Below are 22,699 nucleotides of genomic sequence, written 5' to 3' on the forward strand. Positions count from 1 at the left end.
CCCCAGAGAAAGATAAATGATATTTAATTTTTTTTTCTCTTGATGTAGAGCCAACAAAGTGTCCCTGGTGCAAAGCAGCTATTATGATCTGCTTCCCTGGCTTTGCAAATGTTCAGGTTTAGGTCTGAAGCACCAGGCATCCCCCGTGCCCTGTCTGGCTGCTGAAATCTCTGCTGAGAGCAGTCCTGGCAGCCCCGGGGAGCTCATGAAGTTACCCAACTCTGTCTACTGCTTGTGCACGGTTTATCTTAAATAAATGGGAGCCCAGCTTTAACACTGATGGTGTAACCCACTTTGGGAATGAAATCTATCCCCTTGTTCTGTCTAATGATTAGGCTGCTGTTAGGGGCACAAACATTTAAGGGAACGTTGCTAATGTGACACTAATCGATCTCTCTCTAAATAGTCCTGTTCCATTGAAACTGATGAGTTTTGATATCATTGTTTGGGGTAAAACAATGATCTCTGGTTAATTAGTAATATGCGTGCTTTTCCTACAGCTCAGTTTTGAGCGGGGAGGAATTATTTAAACTGGAGACAGCCAGGTGAAGGACAGCCCTGCCCCATGGGAACCTGGGGGTACTCCAGCGATGTCTGTGTGCTTGTGATGGATGAATAGTGATACGGTGTTACTGCACCTCCATGCTCCCTGTGCCAGCACCGCGCCGTACCAGTCACCATATGCACGGACACAGCACAGAGCAAAGTGACTCTGCACAGAGCTTCAAAAGCAAGAAATGCCGGGGGGGGGAAAGCAAAACTCACAACAGATTTGCATTTGCCCTGAGCTGGCATTTGCTCCAGCTTTGCTGCTCTAAATCACAGCGCCGCAGTTTCCAGCTCCATGGCTTTGCATGTTACCCTGTCATTTCTTAAGGGCCTTGTCTGCCTTTCAGCAGCCACTTATTTTGCAATGCCAAATCCCCGTAAGCCTCACTAAAGTCAGAGCAGGTTCTTCCAGCATAAAGTGATGCCAAGTCTCTACTCAGCTGCAGATGAGAATTCAGACCCTTACTGATTTTATGCTGTCCTTATCTCAGCACTTCTCCAAGTGTTGGAAAAAGCTGCAGGCTGTTGTTCTCTGACAGTAGATGGAGATACCACCAGGCTAAATACCGTCCCCAACCTGCATTACAGAGCTTCCCCAAGATCAAAGCAAACAGCAGGCCTGAAAATATAAATATGCTCATATTAAGGAATGTGAGGAAAGAGTGCCGAGATCAGATCTATGCCTGCGCTGAGCATCAAACCCTCCCCAGTCCATGAGCAGGGGCTGCATGGGCTGAGCGTGGTCCTCTCCTTCAGCTCTGGAAGCAGCAATTTCAATTCACATGAGCTGTCAGTAATCGCCAGCACTTAGGTGTGTTATCACACCACACCACTTTACTTAGGATACCTTTCTGCAGCTCAGCAAGAGGACAGGGTATAAACGGGATGTCTATTTTTGATCCTGCTGGAAAATCCCGTCACTATTCCTGGCCAATGCATTGTGATGGAGAGAGGGATAAAATGCTCAGATTGGGTTGGAATACTGCCAGATAGCAATTACTCACAAATCTGTAACAGCCAAATCAGAGGTGCAAAGCACCTGCCCATCCCATCAAAGCCTATATGAGTGAGTCTCCCAGCACATCCATGGGAGCAGATCTTCCTCCTAATCCTCCTCCTCCTTCTCCTCCTTCCCTGATTGACCCTAGCCTGAATCTGCCCCCGGATTTACAACACCGACCCATTTCCCGTCAAGCATTTCTCATTGAGAGGCTGTCCCTTCTCTTTCTGACCACACTCTAGACATAGAGCTAACACAGAGCAAGGGATCCTATTTATAAGACATCGTGTCATATGACTAATTTAAAATGACATTTGTCAGTGAAAGCAGTAATTTTTTCAAGATGCTCACACAGGGCTCCTGAGCAAATAGCCCTGAAAATTACGGGCTTCCAAACCTTACTTCGACTGAAGCAACTTGACAATGTTCGCTGCAGCCCTATTCGGAGGACGGCTATTTAAACACAGCGAGCAGTTCATTATCGCTTGTGTTCCCCTGCTAAGCTTTCACTCTTTTGTGAGCCCACTCCGAGCCCTGGATTGAGACATTCCCAAACCTGCCAGGTCACTCCTGCTTATCTTTCCCATGACACCCCGTCTCCCGACGCGCCCGAGGCCGTGTCCGTGCACCTCCGCACAAAGCCATTCTTCTGGCTGAGCGGAGGCATTTCCCCCGCGCCTCCGTCCGGACGGCGTGACAGATGCGGGGTGCCTTTCCCAAGCAGAAAAGGAGATGGGAGGCCACGGGCTGAATGTTAAACGCACCACACAGCAAACATAAAAAAAAACAGGCCAAACGTGCTCATGGAGATTTATACCAACGCTCGCTCTCTCCGGCTGGTCAAAGGTTCAGGCGCTCGTAATAGTTTCCCAAGGCACGTTGACTGTGACAGATTTTAAAGAAGAGGCTCCTGAGGGAGTTCAAGGCGTAAATTGAATTACAGTATGCTTGGCCTGAGGTTGCTAGGGAGATCCCAGAGCCAGGGAGAAAGTTCCTGGTGATTTTTCACTGTTGTTTGAAGGCTGTGAAATTAAGGCTTTGTGCGGCACTCACCGAGACAAGGCTGTGGTTGGCGTTCGCCATTGACATCAAGCCGGATTGGCCCAGAGGGGGCAAATTTTTATGAAACAGATATGACAAAGCAGCATTTTGATCAAGTCATCGCTCTCTTTTAAAAGAGCCACGCTCGCTTTTATTCGCCCCGAGTGATGGACGTTCCCATTTAACCACTTTCAGAGGTCTGAACCTCAGCCCAGGAGCCCAGGCTGCCCTGAGCTTTGGGAGGAGCACGGAGTGGGATCAGGGCTTCGCAGCTAATCCCTTTACCCCCGGCATGAGTGGAAGTAAATTCGCAGCACTGAATCCACCAGACTCCAGAAGAATTCAAGTCTGGGGCTATGCTTTGCAGCCAGAGCCTGATTTCAGTTCATCTCATGCGCTTGGACTTCGGCAGTGTGCAGGAGGGAGGGATTTCAGCTCTTTTGGGGAACTCTCAAAGAGGGCAGGGATTTTTTCCTCTAAGGGAACCAGTGTCCTAGCAATGGCAAATGGACCTTTTGAGAGAAGATCATGCAAAACCACCTGCAATTCCTCTCCTCCATTTGTGCCCAGCCACATGTGACCAGGACCTGGACTTAGATAAGCTTTCTCTGGGCCATGCCCTCCCTGGGCAGTGCTGCCAACAGCATTATCAAGGGTCAGCTGCGGCCAGAGGCAACCTAGGCAGTGGCCAAATGTGGCCCAGGGCAGCCTGACCTCCACGCCACCCCTCCCAGGGGTGCACTGCTGAAACAGCCCCAAGTGGCCCGGAGGTACCAGGTCACTACTACATTTGGGTAGCTCCCCCCAACAGCAGGACAATCACAGTTCCCATCGCAGGAATGCAGAAATATATCTCAGTGCTACAGAAGAGCCAGAAACAAAACCACATGAAGGAAATGGTGCAGTCTCTTAGGGCTCCAGAGAGATGGGCTCATGTCCTAACTCTGCCATGGGTTTCCTACATGAACACATCTTGGTCATGAGATATATATGCAGTGCTGAATAACACAGAGTGGTGGGACAACCTGAAGCCTTGGACAACTGATCAGTCACATGGCATCATGGTTCCCTGGCTTGGTGTGGACCCAGCCAGCCTTGGTTCTGGGGACACTGGGGTCTATCCAACCTGGCCTCAGGACCAGGGACCATTACCCACAGCCGTTCTTTTGGCAATATAAGCAGAGACATACACTGAAAACATGATCGCTAAACATCCGTGAATATGGTTCTTCCTCCCGATTTCTGGCTACAGGAGCACTTCAAATGGAGCTGGTCTGGGTATGGTTGGCATGTGGCAACCTGTGTGCACTGGGAGGCATGCCCTGGCCATCCTTTGTGGTGCCCTGAGACAGTGGAAATGTATTCTCCTACTGTAATTCTGCTTTTCAAAAAAAAAGGTTATTTTTAAAATACCCTGGGATAGGAAATGTTGTGTGGGTTCAGATCCTTGTAGTGCATTTGTCCATGTCACAAGACAATAAGATTATTTTCAATTTTTTTTTCAATTTTTCACACTTGCAATTTCCAGATGATGCCAGTTAGTGTAGGGAATTGTTCATGCGAGCTTTTGAAGGTAAGAAGCAGAGGATGATAACACTTTCAAAGCAAGTGCTGAAGGCAAGTCAAGACTAAATAACGAGTGAGGAGTCTAAATCCTACAGCCACCCTCAGCAAGCCCAAACTAGCTCCAATGTCCTGTGCTCAACAGCACAAGCTCAGCCCTATGTGCAATGCTGAAAGCTGCCAAATCAAGGATGCCAAGACCCTCTCTTGTGACCATCTCACAGGAAGACAGAAAAAGACAAAAAGGATAAAACTGAGATAGGAGAGAGCTGAGCTGCTGCAGCTCTGGCTGGAGGGATGCTAATTGGAGAAGGAGTGGCTGTCTCACAGACGTCAGCCTTGCCCTTTCCCTTCCCTTCCCAGCCAACTCTGTGTCTCCTCGCAGCCCTGGGCTGCTCCTGGTGCCAACAAGGCCCTTTCTCAGCTGTGTGAGACCAAAAGACTTTTTTTCCTGGAGAGGAGACAGCTTAACTGGGAAAAAGTCCCTGCCTGAGGCTAAGGGAGCTGCCACCCAGATCAGCACCTGGAGTGGCCATGTTGAGGCAACTCCCAGGAGTACAATTCTCATGAATATCCAATTAGTTATAATATTGGATAACTAATGTTGGATCTCAAGCAAGCACCAGTTAGCACAGCAGGTAGCAGCTGCAAACCCTGGGAAGAACCTTGGGATGAAAATAAAACAACAAGATTAAAGAAAACTAAGCACACATTTAATAAATCCTAGGTAGATAATTTATTTGTTCACATTTCTCCTAAATCAATTTTCCACCATCCTCTAACCTCATCCCAAAGGGGCTGATGCTGCCCCTTAACTAATAAGCTCTTTGGTATGTTGTTTGGCATGTGAGGCCCAGCTAGACTTGTCTTCATTTTATAAAATGGTGGGAGGACTTTGCAAACACAAAAACCCTCCCAGAATGAACCCCTCTATTTCTTGTGTTGGCCTATTGTGCACAAAAATGTCATCTCTGTTTGCCGAGAGGAGCAAAGTGAGTAAAATACAGATGGGGAGAGCTTGCTTTCACTCCAGCACTGTTTGCTCTGAAATGTTATGCAATGCAGATTAATGTTTTAGCACAAGAGAGTTCAGATGAGGTCCTGAGATTATGTCGTCTCCAAAAAAAAAAAAAAAAAAAAAAAGAAAGAAATCTGCATTTTGAGAATTTGAAACTGCAGTAAAAGGAAAGAGGCTCTTTGGAAATATAGAAAGCAGACAGGGAACTCTCCCAGGGTAAAACCACACAGTGTCAGCACCACACAGGGAAGCTGCCCACTGCAAGCAATGGGGAAAAAACTCAGTTCAGGTTTCATGCAGGTCTTGGTTTGCCAGCACCACTGGTCCTGCTCTGTTCCTTGGTGCAAAGCATTAGTGATGTTGACAGGATTAGATAGATATGATAACACAGGGATTGATCTCAGCTGTAAATTCAGACTCCCCCGCAGAACTCATTACCCAGAGTCTGTTGAGGAAGCACCCTAAAAGCAGGTGAATCTCTTCGAATTCTAATTAAAAAATAAATAAAAAATAAAAAATCAGTAGGTATATCACAGCACTGCCCATTTCTGCTTTTCAGGATCTGTGTTTGTACACAGATTTCTTGCCAGGACAGGTTAATCTGAGTAACATGAACTTCACCAGCAAAGCTATAATCAGCCTTTGACTTTTCATCTTTCCATGGCCATATATATATATACCCACCACCTGCTGCAGCACCTCTGTCAGCATCGAGCTGTGTCCAGCTGTCCTGTGTTCCCTCTGGCCTAGCTCCCGAGCCACGTCCTCCCGGTGATGGTAATGTTAGCAGCAGAAGACCTCAAAATCAAGTGTACCTACACCTATGAGTTGTTAAAAAAAAATGTATATACATTTGTCTACTTTGGAGGCACAGAATAGTCATAGATAACATTCATTTCATTCTAAGTAGCCATGTTTTGATAGGAAAATGTATATATAAATGCACATGTATGCATACACATATACTTGTGTGTGTATGTTTAAAGTTTTTAAACCCCCAGGCCACGTTCACTGTCTAGCAAGACCTTGCCAATGAAGGCCATGCACTGGTCCCCACACAGTGACCTGTGCTGGTTGCTCCACCAACCTGCACATTGACCGCCTCGATGGGAACTGCTGCCCACCTAGCTGCCACAAACCTCCAACAAATCTCTGCTCCTGGCCTCTCCATCACACAGGTGCCGACAGTCGGGAGAGATCACATTACAGGCTGCTGGGAATGACTTGTGGGCCAGTTTCTCAGTGCTGCGACACAGATTTCTCTCTCTCTTTCATTAATTTCTAATCTACCCCTTCCTCCCCCCAGTATAGCTCTGGATGGGGAAACATCTGCAAATAAAGAAGGGATTTTCTCTTGTCTCTTAAAAGACAACTCCTCATTCATTTTCTCTTTCTGTTGTTATTGTTGTAGTTAAATGAGACAGATGCCACGCATTTATATTTTCTGATCCAAAGCACATTGGAGACAATGAAATGTTTTCCATTCATTCCTGGGCACACTGGATGAGTAGTAATACCTACAAACTCCATCCCCTTATACACTCTTTAATTTGCACCATTTCTTTTTCCAAATCACCAAGCTGCTTCATGCAAAAAATGTACAATATACAATGCACCAGGGTTTATATATTTTCCCTTTGGGCATCTTTATCTAGAATTTAAAAGCTATTATTAACTAATGCTTTCACTTTATTTTATGTTTGAAAATAACGAAGTCTAATAAAATTGATTTTTAAAGCCATTCAGTCTTAAATGTAATAAATCAAACGGTAGAGAGATACTGTGTATATGCGGTTGTGCATGCCAAATGCAACTAAAATTAATACCTTGACGTTTTACACTATTATAAAATGCAGTCTTATATTTTTTAAATGCCAACTTGATTAATTGGCCCCCTAACTGAACATTCAGGCTGCTACTGTGATGAAATGTTTTGTGGGTTGACTGGGCGATGGATTATTATAAAGAGCTGAGTAATTAACTCTATTGGGAGCCTTATATCAGGGCACTGGGGTTTAATCTAAGCCACGATGACTTGGTGCTAGAAACGAACCAAATGCCAGGGGGTGAATTCATACCTGGTGTAATCCGCTACGCAGCCCAGTGGAGTCACTACAGGAAGGGGTTTCATTTGTGCCTTATGTTTTCACTTGCACAGTGCAAAGGTTAAGGCTGTCAGGCCAGGCTGTTTGAAAGCTTAACGATTAAGTATTATCACTGTTTGCAGAGCCATTCTTCAAATGTTTTCAACATAAAACAGTTTATTAAACGTCTGGCAGGCTTTCACTGAGAAATGCCAAGATGTGATTTCTCCCCTTCCTCACTGTTATTTTAATACTTAGCACCTCTGCAAGCAGGGGGGGAGAAAGAGAGGAAAATCCCCAAAATAAATAAAGGCTGATACTCTGAAACTCAGCTACTCAAAACTCCAGGAGGGACCCAGGCCCCACCAGAGGTTTGGGAAGGCTGTGTGGACCAGGGGCCACCAGTTGGTGCCACCAGATCCCACACGCTATGCCTTCCCTCCAGGTGCTGTCTGGTGACCACCTGTGAGCTCTCCACAAGGGGATTCATCCTTTGCATTATATTTCTTTGCACTTCAATGATTTTTTTCCAACTTCACAACAACCCATTCTACACAGGCTCAGATGTTGTAGGCCTTGTCTGTGTAATGCATTGCCTTGTCTGTCCTCACCTTGGGCAGGGGGCACCGATGTGCCGAACCTTGTCCCTCCACACTGTTGGGACTGCTGAGTTTTGTACAAGTCATTGCCAAAAAGGCTTTACAATAAGCCATGCTAGGACTTCCAGTCCTTTAAAATGCCATCAAGCTGAATACAGGTTGATTCTGGACCATCATTAAATCAGAAAAACACTTCTTTTTCCCAAACAACGAGCATTTAAAGTTTTAAGAACTCACGAAAGAGAAAAGAGATACCTCTGTATCCCTAAGTAATTCCCAGGAGGAGTCCAAAAGGAAGAACAACATAATGGAAAAAAGTGGAAAGAAATTAAAGAAATAAGGAAATTAAAGAAAAGAAATAAAAGAAATGAAAGAAAATCTATTTTACAGAGGTTGTTTTATTGTGTTGGAGAAGCTTTTCTCCTAAAAAATGAAAAAGCAGTGTATCACAGAGAGATGAAAAGATTATATCTGCAACAGTGGGCCAAAACTGTGGGCCAAAACCTATGCCTAAACTAAGGCATTGCTCCTAGCCTTGGAGGCAACAGGGCCAGAATAGAAAGTGGGAGCTCTGGGATGCTTCCTGCGTGCTGCAGAGTGGGAGAACCTGCTCAGGGATCTCCTCATGTGGAGGCATTATGCTATACCAAAGAGCAGCACAAGGCAGATGTTGGCATTCCCTATCTGCAGCCCCACTGCTGTGTCACTGTTTTAGGCTGGTTTTTCATTATTTTTGGTGTCTTTGATTTCATGAAGCTGTAATATCCCTTGCAAATGGTTAGATCACTGGAAGATGCTGACATCTGACATTTTGCTGCTCACTGCATGCTGGCACTGTTTAAGAAGCAACGGTTTCCTGATGGTACAGATATTTGCTAGTCTTCCAGGAATTTGATCAGGCTTTTAGCATTCAGACAGCATAACAAGCATCCTTCCTTTCTTAACGTGGAGTAAGAGCTATTATGTTTTTTCATTGTATAGGTCCTCCAATGACTTTTTCAGGCTCCTCCGGCAACCAGGGTAAAGTGAGATCCCTAGAGGCACAAATACTTATTCTTTTTAAAAAATTACTTTGGAAATTAGAAAAAAAGGCTTTTAGACACTGGAAAAAAGCAGGAATGAACAACATACACTTCCAGATTTATTGTGTAGTTTTCTCTTCTGTATGGAGTGCTGTGAAGCACCTAGATATGCTTTGGAGATCATTTTCTTTAAACAGGGCTAATTCTTTAAATTAAAGTCCAAATCACAAAACTTTACATGACAGCTTGCTGCAGAAGATAAAACAACTTTATAGTAGCCAGTAAATACACAAAAATTCTTCTAGGCTCACTTCTCTTATCATTTCCTCTCACATAAAGTACAAGTAAAATGCTGGATGCTACAAGGAGAAGAGATCACTGCTGTGCTTACTGAGAACACAGAGAATTGGACCCATTTTTGTGACTTGGTTGGGTCTGCCGGAGACAGATTAAAGGAAACAGTGGCTTCTCATCCAACTGCCTATGCTTGTTAAAGGAGAGACGCTTCATCTTTTCTCAGAAGCATACATCATTAGGGAAATGCTGTCTTGCTGCATTAGAATAAATTACTATGCAACAAACATATGTTACAGCTAATTGTGCTGGAAAAGAAAAAAGCATTTGCTGCCTTACATGGTTAACATGTGAAAGTGGATAAGGAAAATGAATTAGCTTCATAGACACTCTTTCAGTTAAGTCCTGAAAGCATAGATATCCATGTTGGGTTTACAAAAGGGAGAGATTTAATTTAGAGGGATTATTTAATAAATCCACCAATGCCTGAGCAGGAAGAAATAATGAAAAGGACAGGATATTTGATTACTTGTTTAGCCTGCACTATGCCAGCTAGAATACGTTTAACATGTCCAGTCCCTGGGGTCAAAATCTACTGACACACTCTGATGTAGGTCAGGAATAAGCCTGGGGGGCCCTTGGGCTGTCTCCTAATTTACATGAGCATAAACAAGAGCAGGCACCCAGCCTGCAGACCTCAATCGCTTCGTCTGTCAGAGCTGTGGCCACATCCCCTGGGATCACAGGGTGGTGGGCAGCATCCCATCCCACATCTCCACTGCACATGAGTGGAGAAGACAAAGCACACAGGAGGGCCTAAACCCACAGCCCTGGCAGCTGCTGGGTTCTCTCCATGATGGGGGCATCTGCAGAGATGATATAAATCATAATTCACTCTGAGTCACCATCAGTAATGATGGGAGCCGAGAAAAACCTGTTTTTTTTCACTATGTAGGGAGAGGAAGAGGGAGCATATAGCAACTCCCTCACCTTACAACAGGTCCCACGGAGGTAACTTACCTTGAACACGGAGGTTATTCATGAAAATGTTCCTCAGATGGAAGGACAGAGAGTGGCAATGGGCTCTTCCTTCCTCTCCTTTGCCCTTGGTCACACCTTTGATAGAAAGAAGATATCCAGGAAGGCTTATGTAAGAAATTAAGAAGGGAACGTTGACAGCACCAGAAACCCAAAGTATTGCAAATGTTGCTACCTGGAAAGGCAATTCCATGCCCAAATCTCCAGGAGTTATGCACTGACTGCTTTATGTGACCACCAGACATTTGCTGTCTAAGCAACATCCAGCCATCGTCTAGTAACAACCTAACCTCTCAGACAGCTCCAGGCACATGAAAACTTATCGGTGCAAATATCTCGCATTCTGCCCTCCAAATATGCAAATAATTAATATGCAAATATAAAATAAGCATTTATATGCATATATACAAATTATTGTGAGTAGCAAGCACAGATGTTTGACATAAATTTGTAGGTTGATATTATAATCTCATGTCAAACTAGCATAATTTGGAACTGTAAGGGGGTCAGATCCTCATCTCAAATGGGGGGGGGGTTATTTTTGGAGTAGCTCTTGTGAAACCGAGGGCTTTTCTCATATTTATACTGATGTAGCCAAGATTGGAGTCTGACCCGCCCATAGCGTGGAGGAGTTAAAATGAGATGCAAATCTCAGCTCGTTTCACTGCTGTGTGGATGCAAATGCCACGCATTGCGTTAGGTGAAGCAAAAGCCCTCAGACATCGTCCTGCCTAATCAGGGCTCCGTACAAGCACAGGATTTACGAGCTGCACATTAAGTCCTGTGATTTACGCCACTTTCCCTGCTCAGGTTTGCTGCCTTCCCCCAGGGATGGTATCTGTGTCCGTAGGCACTTTCTAAGATTTCTATGTGCTACCTCAACAAAATGCCCTTTCATGAGGCCAAATACATCATATCAAGAAAGCAACTGTATTTCTTTCATACCGTTTTAAGTTCAGTCAGCTATATGAGGTGCAGTAGCCAGCTTCTGGAAAATAGTTAGCCCTGTGTGTACCGGAGTGATAAATTAATACAGAAATGGTCTATTAATTTAGAAATGCCTGTTTCTGTTGCTGGCCACAGGGCACTGTGACCAGCATACAAGGCCCCTCTGTTTGTGTCACCACGCTACATGCAAAGCAGGTAAACTCTGACGCAGATGCTTTTCCAGCAGCATAGCAGCCTTTTCCTTTTATTTCACTCCTGAAGTGACATTTTGGTGTGCTCAAAATGAGTTCAGAAAGGGTCCAGTGGAAAAAAATTCAAGGAAATACCACATCCTGTAGGTTCTTCTGTTTTTTCTTGCAACAACACACTTGAGATGGGCCTAGAAATTAATAAGCATCTCCAGGGGAACTGCACCTCACTTGAATTTTCTTGGTCAGAAGTTATACAGCTGGCAGAGGGAAGAGCCTAGATCATATTTTCACTCACCACTGCATGTAAGCAGGAGTTTATTGGCATGTGTGCTGCAGCTCAGGATTTGTTGAACTGCACAAGGCATCCAGGAAGTTAGCACAGCCATATTGATAGCTAGGAGTCTGATGCTTTGAAACATTGTGTGTTATATGGCAAATGCGTGCCATATCTGAGGATGGAGGAGTCTCAGAAAAAAAAAAAAAAAAAAAAAAAAGACATGCAGCAGAGAAAAGAAAAGGATAAAGAACATTTTCCTGTTTCTAAGCACTGACACAACTTTTCATTGAAAGGAAGAGAGATAAATACATATTTTTTAAAAAATAATCATCCATCTAGGCACCAGCCCAATTTTCCAATCTTTCAGATTTATAGTGTGCCTTACAAACTGCTTGCATCTCCTTCATTACAAATACACCAACTTCTGCGGGCTGAAATCTTGAATAATAGAAATTAAAATGAAAATAAAAAGTTAATGACGTGCCCATTTTATTTACATCCCTATTCCTCACCACTTGTTCATTCTGGACAGCATCCAGAATAGCATTCAGGGACCTAAAGTTTAGCTCAGGAAGAATCTAAGCTCCTATATTGAGAAAAGCAACCCAAAACTAACCCTTTAGGGCTTGACCTAAAACTAAACCCTTTAGGCTTTAGTCACTTTAATATCATTTATTTTCTGATGACAATGTTCTTAGCTATCTGTTCAAACTGATGGAAAGTCTAGAGCTCGTGTCTGTCTTCATGGCTTGGGTGCTCTAACTGATAGCCATAACAAAATGGGCCAAAGTTCTTTCAAGAGAAAATGGTGATCCACTCAGCTTGCACTGAGATATGTTTTCAGTTCTTGCTTCTCAGTTTCAGACTCTGGACCCTTATTTCTTCTAGGTGCAGAACTGTAGCCCTGAATTATGAGCTACTTCTGGATAAGAAAGAGAGCTTTTACTTTCCACGGGTTCAGACTTTTCTCCATTCACTCCCAGTAAATACCAGCAATAGAAATGTGGGGCTCACTCAACCTCCTATGTTTAATTATTTTCAGGGGTTACAGCTCTAAGTATCACAAATGCCAACATCTCCTTTTTGGATACAATGCCTACAATGCCTTTTTCTTTTTTTTTAATTGTAAGGTGAGAAACGCAGATAACATCTCTTCTCAGGCATAGGCAAAGTGCTTATTCTTAGTGATACAGTGATTTACATAATAATGTCATGAGGAAAGAGGAAGAGGAGCTGCACTTTTTTGTAGTGCTTCTGCTGGAGAGGCAAAGAAAAAATAGGCAACAGTTTGCCTTTAATACATGGTCACCACCTGTGTGCTTACAGAGAGTTGTCTGTAAGCAGCTGCTAATGTGACCACAGTAACATGTTCATCACAATGCCTGGATTAAATAAACCTGGTGTAATTCTCCCACTTTACAGCTGTGGTGCAGGAAAAGTCCTTGGGCTAGTTTATGAACCCTGGGACTGTCCAGAATGAGCTTTTTCTCCCTATGCCCATAGAGAGAATCAGGGCACTTTAGTCAAGATTCATCACTGCATATGTGAGGGTTATTGACATGAATCATGCCTGTTATGCCTTCTCCTCTAGGATGTATTCAGTGTTCATCTGAACATGCATGAACAAAACATGCAGCTTAACTAAATATCATTGGGCATCTTGAATTAACGTGTCCTGCAAAGCAGAGCAGGATAAAACCTCTTGGCCAGCTTCTTCCCACTTACCTGCTGGGAGATCCACAATCATTTACACCAGCAGAGACACCAGAGTTTGCTGCAGGGATTTATAGGATAAAATCTTTTATAGGATAATTTATAGGATAGAGTTTGCTGCAGGGATTTATAGGATAAAATCTTTCTTGTGGCAGTAGAAATACTTGCAGTAAAACAGAGACCTATGAAGGTGAGATCCAGCTTTGGTGCAGAAATACCAACCAGGTACAAGTCAGGCCTGTGCTGGGTTGAAATGTAATAAATAAATAAACAAATGAAGTTTTCCTTCTCTCACAGCTAGAAAGCTTTTATTCTAGTCCAGAAATAAGGACAAGGAATTCCCATCATTGTTTCATGCTTTTTTTTTTTAAGTCCATTTTTCAAAAAGTAATTTTGAAATGTTCTGGGAAATGCAGGGGGTGGGAATGCTAATCTATCATCCTCTTCTGATAGCGTTTAATTAAAAAACATAGCTATTAGTCATCTGCTACCCTACCACCAGGGCTGACCTGACAATATCTTAACACGCTGGTGAAAGAAAAATTGAAAAGACTCTTTTTCATTGTATTTTATCTTAGCAGTGGGGGAGAACAAGTATATAATTTAAGGGAGGGCAAAGACAGATTCTCATGCCAGTTTCTCAGGAGGTTAACCCAGTCTGGATTTTTTCTAACACAAAGGTGTTCTTTCTCCTGTTATAGCCAATGTGACTGTTAAAATAAAACAAGCAAATAAACAAAAAACAGAGAAACTACTATGGAAGAAAACTTGAGTGATCAAAGCTATCATCCTCCCCATAGGACCTCTATAACTTGCATTTGTAGTCTCTGAAGAGTTAGATTTCTCCCCCAGTGGAATAAGAAACCAAGAAAATACAGACTTAATTGTAATCTCCCAGACCCCAGTCTTTCAGGTGCCCATGATCTGATGAGATTCAGGCTCAGCTTGGCCCATGTGCTCTCAAACATCTCTTCATCTACTTGTTGGCTGGACACATACCTTAGTGGAGAAAGCCCTAAAGACATGATACCAGGAAATGGGCAAAAGCCAAGGCAGTTTCAATTTATACTCATTTGCCTTTTCTGTGGTTTAGCTAAAAACTACCCTTGCTGAGAGGTTCAACATCATATTCCAAAGGTTGATGGGAGACAGTAATACAGACAAAGAATGACAAACACAGACAAACACATGACAAAGAAAAAGGCCAACCATGAAGTTCGGGTCCAGGTCCTGGTTCCAGAGTAGGATGGAGATGCAGGCATGATTTCATTCTTGGTCAGGTTTCCAGGTTAGACGTGAATAATATTGACCTTAGGCTGCAGTAGGACTGAACATATAGGAGTGTAAGAAAGCCATCTGAAATAAACAGTAGACTTGACAAAGAATGAAAATTCCCATCACCCAATTACATAGGTGAGAACTGATCAATTACTGAGGAGAAGAGAATAAGAATTATAGACTTATAGTACCTTAATTATGGTGTATTTAAATGTGCCTTAAAAATTCAGTCCTGAATTCACATGCTTATTTCAGACCACAACTCTGCCTGAAAGAAAAGATTTGAGAACAGCCGTGCAATCCTAGACCAAATGCCCATTCACTTGCTGGCAGAATCTAGATGCAGCTGCTCAGGAAAAATTGGAATATTCCTAAATACTTCTACCATGTACAGCTTCTTTTGGCTACACATGAAACCTGCAAGCCTAAGCAGGTATTTGTAATAGGTCAGTAATTCCACTGTTGTAAATCTTGATGCCTTGGGATGGACAGAAGGATAGAAAAGGAGGAAGGGACTTGCAAGATAAGTGCCTCACTGTGTCAAAGCAAAACTCATACTCTTCCAAGTTTCCTAGACTGCAGGTGACTCAGTTCCTATGTAAGCCACAGGTGGAGCTTCCTCTTGTTGGGCACACAAAATAAATGTAAACAGGATTTGACAACACTCAAACTAGGGAGGATGTTAAAAATCGGAAAGAAGAGGAAAGAAAAACTTAAAGCAATACAGATTTTCTTTGTTGGGTGACCCTCAAGCCCCTGAAGACAACAGTGCCTCAAAGAACCCAGACATTCCCTTCCTTCAAGCCTAGATCAGAAATTACTTGCTGTCATTTTTCTCCTATTTCTCTTCTTCTTTATCGAGTTAAGCTATATCTCCACAGCAGAAAAGGTGCACTCTTCAGTCACATTATGATAACTAGGGTTAAGGGAACTGCAAAGACAAGACCTTTGACAACCCCCATTTAAGTGTGAGCCTAACATTAAATGTGAGCTGTGAAACCATACTAAAACCCAAAGAACCTTATCTCCTACTTGCAGCCACTATTTCAATTTACTTTCTTGTCATCCTTTGTCCTGAATAGCTACTGGAAATTCTTGTACAAAGTAAAAGTTTCAAGGCTAAGACTCAGCTGCTCAAAGGCATGTTAGATGCCTAATTTTCATTGTATGAGATGCAAAGTTGCCTGTAATAAGCCAAAGTTAAAAGGCTAGTGATGGAAACAGCTGAATCTTTTAAGACAGATGCACTGGTACCCACTTTGTAGTATTTGGTAGGGATGCTGGGGCTTACCACTCATGTCACCTAGGCTGGTGTGTGGATCTAGTTTGAGATTGCTATAAAAAGAAGCTATGGTTCTACTTTGCTCACATAATTGTCAAATCAATTCAGCGGTCAGTGTTCAAGAATCCAAACCACACAGCAAAACATGGCCACAACCATGTGTCCACTGGAAGACTATCACTAGCTGAAATGAGAACGTGTAGCTACCTATTATGATTCTTATTATGATTCAAACTCGGGTTCAGGCTATTCACAGCAATTATGGTACTAACTTCTAACCTATCATTATGATCAGATTTTACAGTGTGGACTCTCTGTAGCGTTCAATTCTTTCTCAAACCAATGGTGAAAGATACTGATAGTGTCTGTGCTCTCCTTCACATCCTGAGGTTTTGTGAACAATGGAAAAGTCCCTTATTCCCAACGCTCTGCATATATGTGCTGAGTCTGAAGTTCACCTGACTTTCTTAAATTATCTGTGTACGTTCATGAGCAGCCAAACGTGGTTGCTTGGTGTCTTGTCATTAGCTGACCTCTGTATCTAAGAAAATAGGAGCTCTGACTAACGTTTCTCTGCCCTTTGAAGCAACCCTAGCCTCTCTTCTCACATTTTCTCATGTGAGGATTCCCTGGTGTGCAATAGGAGAATTGTATTCATGCTACCGATGCTTTCTCTGACAGCAAGATGATGAGGCTTCTCTCTTTCTTCTCTACAGAAACATCATTTTAAATGAAACCTCTAAAACTTGGTGCCTTCAAGACCTTTATGGCCCTGTCAGCTTTGCCTGAAACTGGCAAGAGGTTTCAAAAGTTACTATAGATAAAAATGGAGTTAAAGAGGGCCAGTAAAAAATGGAAAATCTAAAATTCCAAAAACTATCAAAGGGGATTATGATGCCATTAATGGATTTCCCAGAAAGTCAGAAATCATCATCTTTGTTTTGTATTTGTTTTTACCAAATTTGATTTCACATCAATGGGAGGTTCAACTAGCATGAGAGCCACTAACCCACAAACCTACAAATACCTTTCTTCCCTCCACCAATGCAAAGATAAAATTACAGCAAGAGCCAACTGGGACTGAAAACCAGACATTCACAACAACACTGAATTTAGGCAAGAGAACTAGCGCATTTCTGTGGTTTTCTGCAGCTCATGCCCACCTGCATGCTGCTATATCCACATTGCTATCAGCACTCGGGCCATGCCACGTGAAGGTACCTCAGGTACATTTCTGTGAGCTGTAGTCACACCTTTGGCTCCAGCTTATGCACACTTGAAAAATCTTTTCAAGCCTGAGGCTCTCGTAGGCTGTTGCTGGTCCAGCCCACGGCGTAAGGAATGCAGGGCAGCAATGCAGATGAAAGGCAACCCCTCCACCCCAAGCACATCACAAATGGGACCTCAACCTGGCTTTGTACTATTTGGGACTCCAAGTTCATACAGACATAGTGCCTGTGGCCCTAAGTTTCTGTGTAAATGCAATGTGATAACATTTGCATGTGAAAACTGTTTTTCCAATTGAAAAAGCTATAATTACATGTCCAATATTTGCAATTGGCAGTCCTCAGTTGCAGGTTTAACAAACCATTGCAGACCTAGCAGAGGCATGAAGCGAAGGGTTAAAACTCACAGGTTTCCTGTTATGGGAATGATTTTGTCCACACAGTGATCATTATTATTTAACCAATCCCCTGCTCAGCTCCAAGTTATAAATGTGAAAAAGGTGAGCTCTGCTTCACGGGTTCTCCGTGCTTACTTTTCTTCATTTGTTAGGGTGTGTGGTTCGGTTTGGTTAAGAAAGTAGCTATAATAAGATGAGACCACAGCCCACTGGATAAAATCCTAAGAATAATCATGCTAATGTTTTATTCATGTGGGAATGTTAATTAAGATGCAGCTGTAATTACAGTACCATCATCATCTAGTGGCCTGGAAGCGCAAATGTTCTTCCTGACATGTGGAATAATAGAAGGCGGCTCGGTACAAATGCTGCTAACCAATACCCGGACAAACACTCAGCTACACGCATCTCCTGGCCCCCGGGGTGCCCTTCCAAAAGGCATCAGTCACTGCCACTGGCAGAAACTATTGAGGACAAAGCTGTGTTTTGCATCTCCGGGCTTAAAAAAGATCACACAGCATCCCAGGACCGAAAACAAATAAACATGCAGCTAACCTCAAAGTCCTCACTCACACCAGAACAAATGTTGGGAGCAGCAAAAGCTGGATGCTGGGGATGTTTCTTTATGTCCACCTTCGCTTGGAAGGTTTCGGTGCTGATAGAGATGTGGCACAGCACGTGCTCTTTTTTCATGGCTGTATGGGGTGCCCTGGGGCAGGCCTGCCCTGGCACAAGATATTTGGCTGCACCTGGTGTAACCTCTCCTCCCCTGATTACAGCTCTCAGCAACACAACAGGCAGGAGCTGCTCAGCATTGTTCTTCTCAACTGTTGCCTTTTGATAAATAGTGAGAAAGCAAGGAGCAGAAAATGCTCTACTTTTTACCCCATTTGGCATTAAGCTGAGAAATAAATGAAAGGCATTAGCCTATAGTGTTTCTGAGGATGCACTTCTGCTTTCCTGAAGACCTGGCTTAAACAAAAGATGAAATCTAGAAAGGTCTGTGTTATGAAATATGTAGTCCTGTGTGGAGCCAGGAGTTGGACTTGATGGTCCTTGTGGGTCCCTTCCAAAACCAGATATTCAACAATTCTGTGATTCCAGGTATCTAGCTCCAAACTCTCTGTAAAACTTCCCTTTGTCCTGGGTGCTACAAAACAAAAACAACAAAACAAAACAAACAACAAAAAAGAAAAAAGACAGACAATATTTAGCTTGCTTATTTTGCTATCCATCATTCTAACCAAAGTTTTCTCATCTCTACACATCCACTACCATCTTCCAAAGGTGTGTAAATCATAAAGCTTTGAATAAAGATCATCTTTTTACTCTATGCCAATGACCAGGATTCCAGTTACTTCAATGAAAAATATTCACATTGTTTCAGGGATGGAAATCCAAAGTTTTGGCTTTGTCCATCACAAAAGTTAGGAGCCATGGAGGTAGTTCAGGCTTACACTGAGAGTTTGCAAGTTCACTGCTCTGGGGCTGGATGAGACCCATCTGTAAGAAAAGCACTCACAGCTCACATGGGCTGGGAAAGCATATTTTCATTCTGCTACACATGTGAACATATCTAAATCAGATTCTGTTACAGAATGGAGATAGTGATCAAAATACTAAATAAATAAATAAAAGTACCAAAACAAGAATTCAGCTCAGGAGCATAAAAGCAAAACAAAAAAAAAAAAACAAAGAAGCCTTAGATGAGACAAACGGTTGTTTTTGAATTTCTGAAATGATAAAACAGCATTTTGTGGCAAATGGCAAGCCCCAAAATATTATTTTTTTCTTAAAATCCCACAATTTGGAAAATATGAACATGCTAGTTGAAGTGGAGTTCCCCGATGAAAAACATGTACACTCACAATACTTTCAAGTGCTCCCTCCAGAAAATATCAGCACAGCACTGCCACATGGTCCAGCAGGGATATTTTGATTAAAGGTGTTTCGGGCAGGTTGGCGGAGTGCACAAGGGAAGGACTCCTCTGTGCATCAGCTGCTTCATTAGTATTGCTGATCACCTGCTGTGCCCAGGGACTTTGTTCTTTGGGTGGACAGGAAAACAACAGTCATTCAGATGTCACTGCAAATTTCTTGCCTAGTGGTTGTGCTCTTTAATTGTCTTAATTTCCCAATAGTAGAGGACCAATGCTTCATTCAACCACTTAAAGGAAACAATTAGTATAATCCTTGTCAACCATGAGGTGTGTCAAATATTAACGATGACTCCTCCAATAAAATACCTATCTGTTTACCGGTTACCCGGAAATACTGTACCTGTTTCCATTACTGGAGCTCTTGAGTTCAGAGACTCTCCTAAAAACCACTTATTTCATGCTTGGTACTGATGGTAGGAGAGTGGCTCTGGCCTTTGCCACAAAGGAAATATAAAAAATGAAGAGCACATGAAGCAGGTGAAAAAATTACATGACAGGCTGATGGTTTGGAGAGACCTCCTATGGGAAGGCAAAAGTTTCATCTCATTTCCCTATGCACATATTCAGTAACTTATAATTAGTGGTTAACCTTTTTTGGGTGCAATGAGAAACTGCTAACTGTGCCTCTGGCTATTTGTGTAGGTGGAGAACGTAGTGCTTCCTTCCACACCTCCAAGACACATCGAGATGTTAGCTTCTTGTTTCATGTAGTGCTGCCACTCTAATCTCCATGCTCACTTTCCCACTGCTGCCTTGACCAGTCAATAGACTCTCTCCTGAAACAGAGAGAGTTTCCTTCATTTTGAGGAAATTCTGATTTCTGGTAGAAGATGCCAAGACCTTCAGTTGTGTCCTCTCCCTGGCTATTTCTGAGGTCCTGCTGAACTCTTCACCCTACCATACAGATATATACACATGCAGTGTTCAGACACTTCCATAGGCGAACTGTGAGATTCACTGTTAGCATCTCCAGGCTGGTATTTAAGTACCTGTGTCCATGCAAGCTCATGGAGTGAGCCATGTGCACTGTCCCTTGATAATATGCACCGTTCATTTGCTGGCACCACTCCTGGTATGGGAGAGCACAGGTCGAGGACTGTGTCCAACCAACATGTGGACAAAAACCACGGTGTTTTGGAAAGGAAACTGATTTAGCTGCAAAGTCATGATCTGCACCACGTTACTTGCCTGAAGGCCAGGGAAACAAGCCCCTGTTCATTTTGCTCGTTGCTATAGATGAAGCCACAGAGGTTGTACCTGGGAAATGCCATCCCAAGACTGTACAGAGACACAACAAATGAGAGCTGTTCTGGAGTAGCAATTTCTGAAGATACACGCGCAAAAGACACAAGCAAGGGAAGAGTGGCTCTGTCTGGGCAGACAGACTCTCAGCCCTGGCTTAAATATCAACCACATTTGCCATTTTGCAAATGGACCTGACAGTAACTGCTACAGTGTGTTCATATTGTGCTAAAACCTCGTAAAAAAGGCTCATCTTGCCTGTCATCACGGGGAATCACACTGCTGGGGAGTCCTGAGGCTGAAATAGAGCCTGGTAAAGACACCTGGATATAGAGGATATCTAATTCTTATGAAAAGCAGTAGCTCCCATCAGCCAGATGTTGGGAAGAGCACATCTGGCACACAGTAGGGCCAGAAGGAGAGAGAGAAGTCAATCCAGACACATGTGCAGTATTGCCCACAGCAGCCAAGGGACAACGTCTCATACTCCCATGGCAAAGAATGGCAATAACAATCACATCCACTTAAAATCAGACCTTCTGGCATCAGCTTCACATGCTGGTCCCCAGAAATAATAAGCTAATTCTTAATAAATGCTGGAATTATTTATTTATTTACCCTTTGCAAATCCTGAAATCCACTTACCTGTATTGGATCTTTCCTCAGCAAACTTGATAGAACCAACCACCATGGACCTTTCTGCTTCCAGAGAGATGTGGGATGCCCAGGTGTAAGCTTTGGCAGCTGGGTTTCAAGCAAGACATTCATACTGTGAAGATTTAGATGACCACGTGAGGTACAAAGAGTTCCCTCTCCTTGCCAAGATCGCTCTTACCACAGTGTCTCTGAATATAAAATACATTTATGTTTACCTTGCTGATCAGGTTAGAAGTGAAGAGAATTTTCTTTCTTTTCTTTTTTACTAGGTTTTTGTATCATTATGTTGAAAGGGAAATTTCTGATGGAAGAAAATCCTGAGCAATATTCAAAACTAGAAAATTTTGCAATTTCAGCCATTTAACGTCTGGAATTTTGTTCCCCTCCTTACACCCAAGTGACTTTAAACCTCTCAGGCAACCTCCCTTTGGGAAAACTAAAGACTGTCATCCAACAGAGGAGCTTAGGCTCCAGATCTTTAGTGTGGTGCGATCGAGCCCTTACCATTTACTCCTCTCTGAGCCCAAGTAATTGGGAAGATCTGGACCCATCCTTGTCACGAGTCAGAGCATCCTCAGATTTTTTTGTGTTAGTTCAGACAATTCTGCAGTGAGTCCTGTTGCTTTAGTGAGGAAATCTGGATACATGCTAATGAGGAACCCACATCAACAGCTACACCCTACATTTATGTGTACATGTATATTCTATATATATATATACACTTATATATATGTATATGGCCAAATACATGGTCACTTTGCAGTGCTAGATAGATTTTTAACTGAATTACAGTCACTGTGACTACTACAGAAATTTCCTATGGCTATGTAGTTCACAGGGATATCTTCATGCTGTTCAGAATGGTGAGCAAACCCTGAAATATGGGAACTAACAGAAATAAATGAAGGCTGAGAGCCCCAGGGAGGAGGACCCGACCTTGGCGTCCCTTCCCTGAAAACAAGCAGGGAGTTATCCCATCTAGATCAGTGTCTACAGTATCTTGTAATGTTGCCACGAGGGAGCTCACCCCCCCACACCAGTGCTCCCCCGGCTGCACCCCTCCTTCGGCATCACATCACTGCAGCTCCCGTAACAAATGACGCTCCCCTTTATCTCTCACACCAGCAGAGCTGATGTCAAACTCCTTCTGGCTATTCCAAAGCTCTTTTTCCAGAACTAATATATTAACAAAAATATTTCTTGCTGCTTTCATTTTCCCACTGTTACATTCTCCACTGAGTTTAATTAAATGCTCCCTGGTTGTGAGAATGGGGCAGGGAGGTTTTCTGTCCCTTTCTGCAAAAAAGCCCACCGAGAAGGTTTCCTTAATCTCTCACCA

This window comes from Cygnus atratus, chromosome 4 (genome assembly GCF_013377495.2).
Source record: "Cygnus atratus isolate AKBS03 ecotype Queensland, Australia chromosome 4, CAtr_DNAZoo_HiC_assembly, whole genome shotgun sequence".
Classification (NCBI taxonomy): Eukaryota; Metazoa; Chordata; class Aves; order Anseriformes; family Anatidae; genus Cygnus; species Cygnus atratus.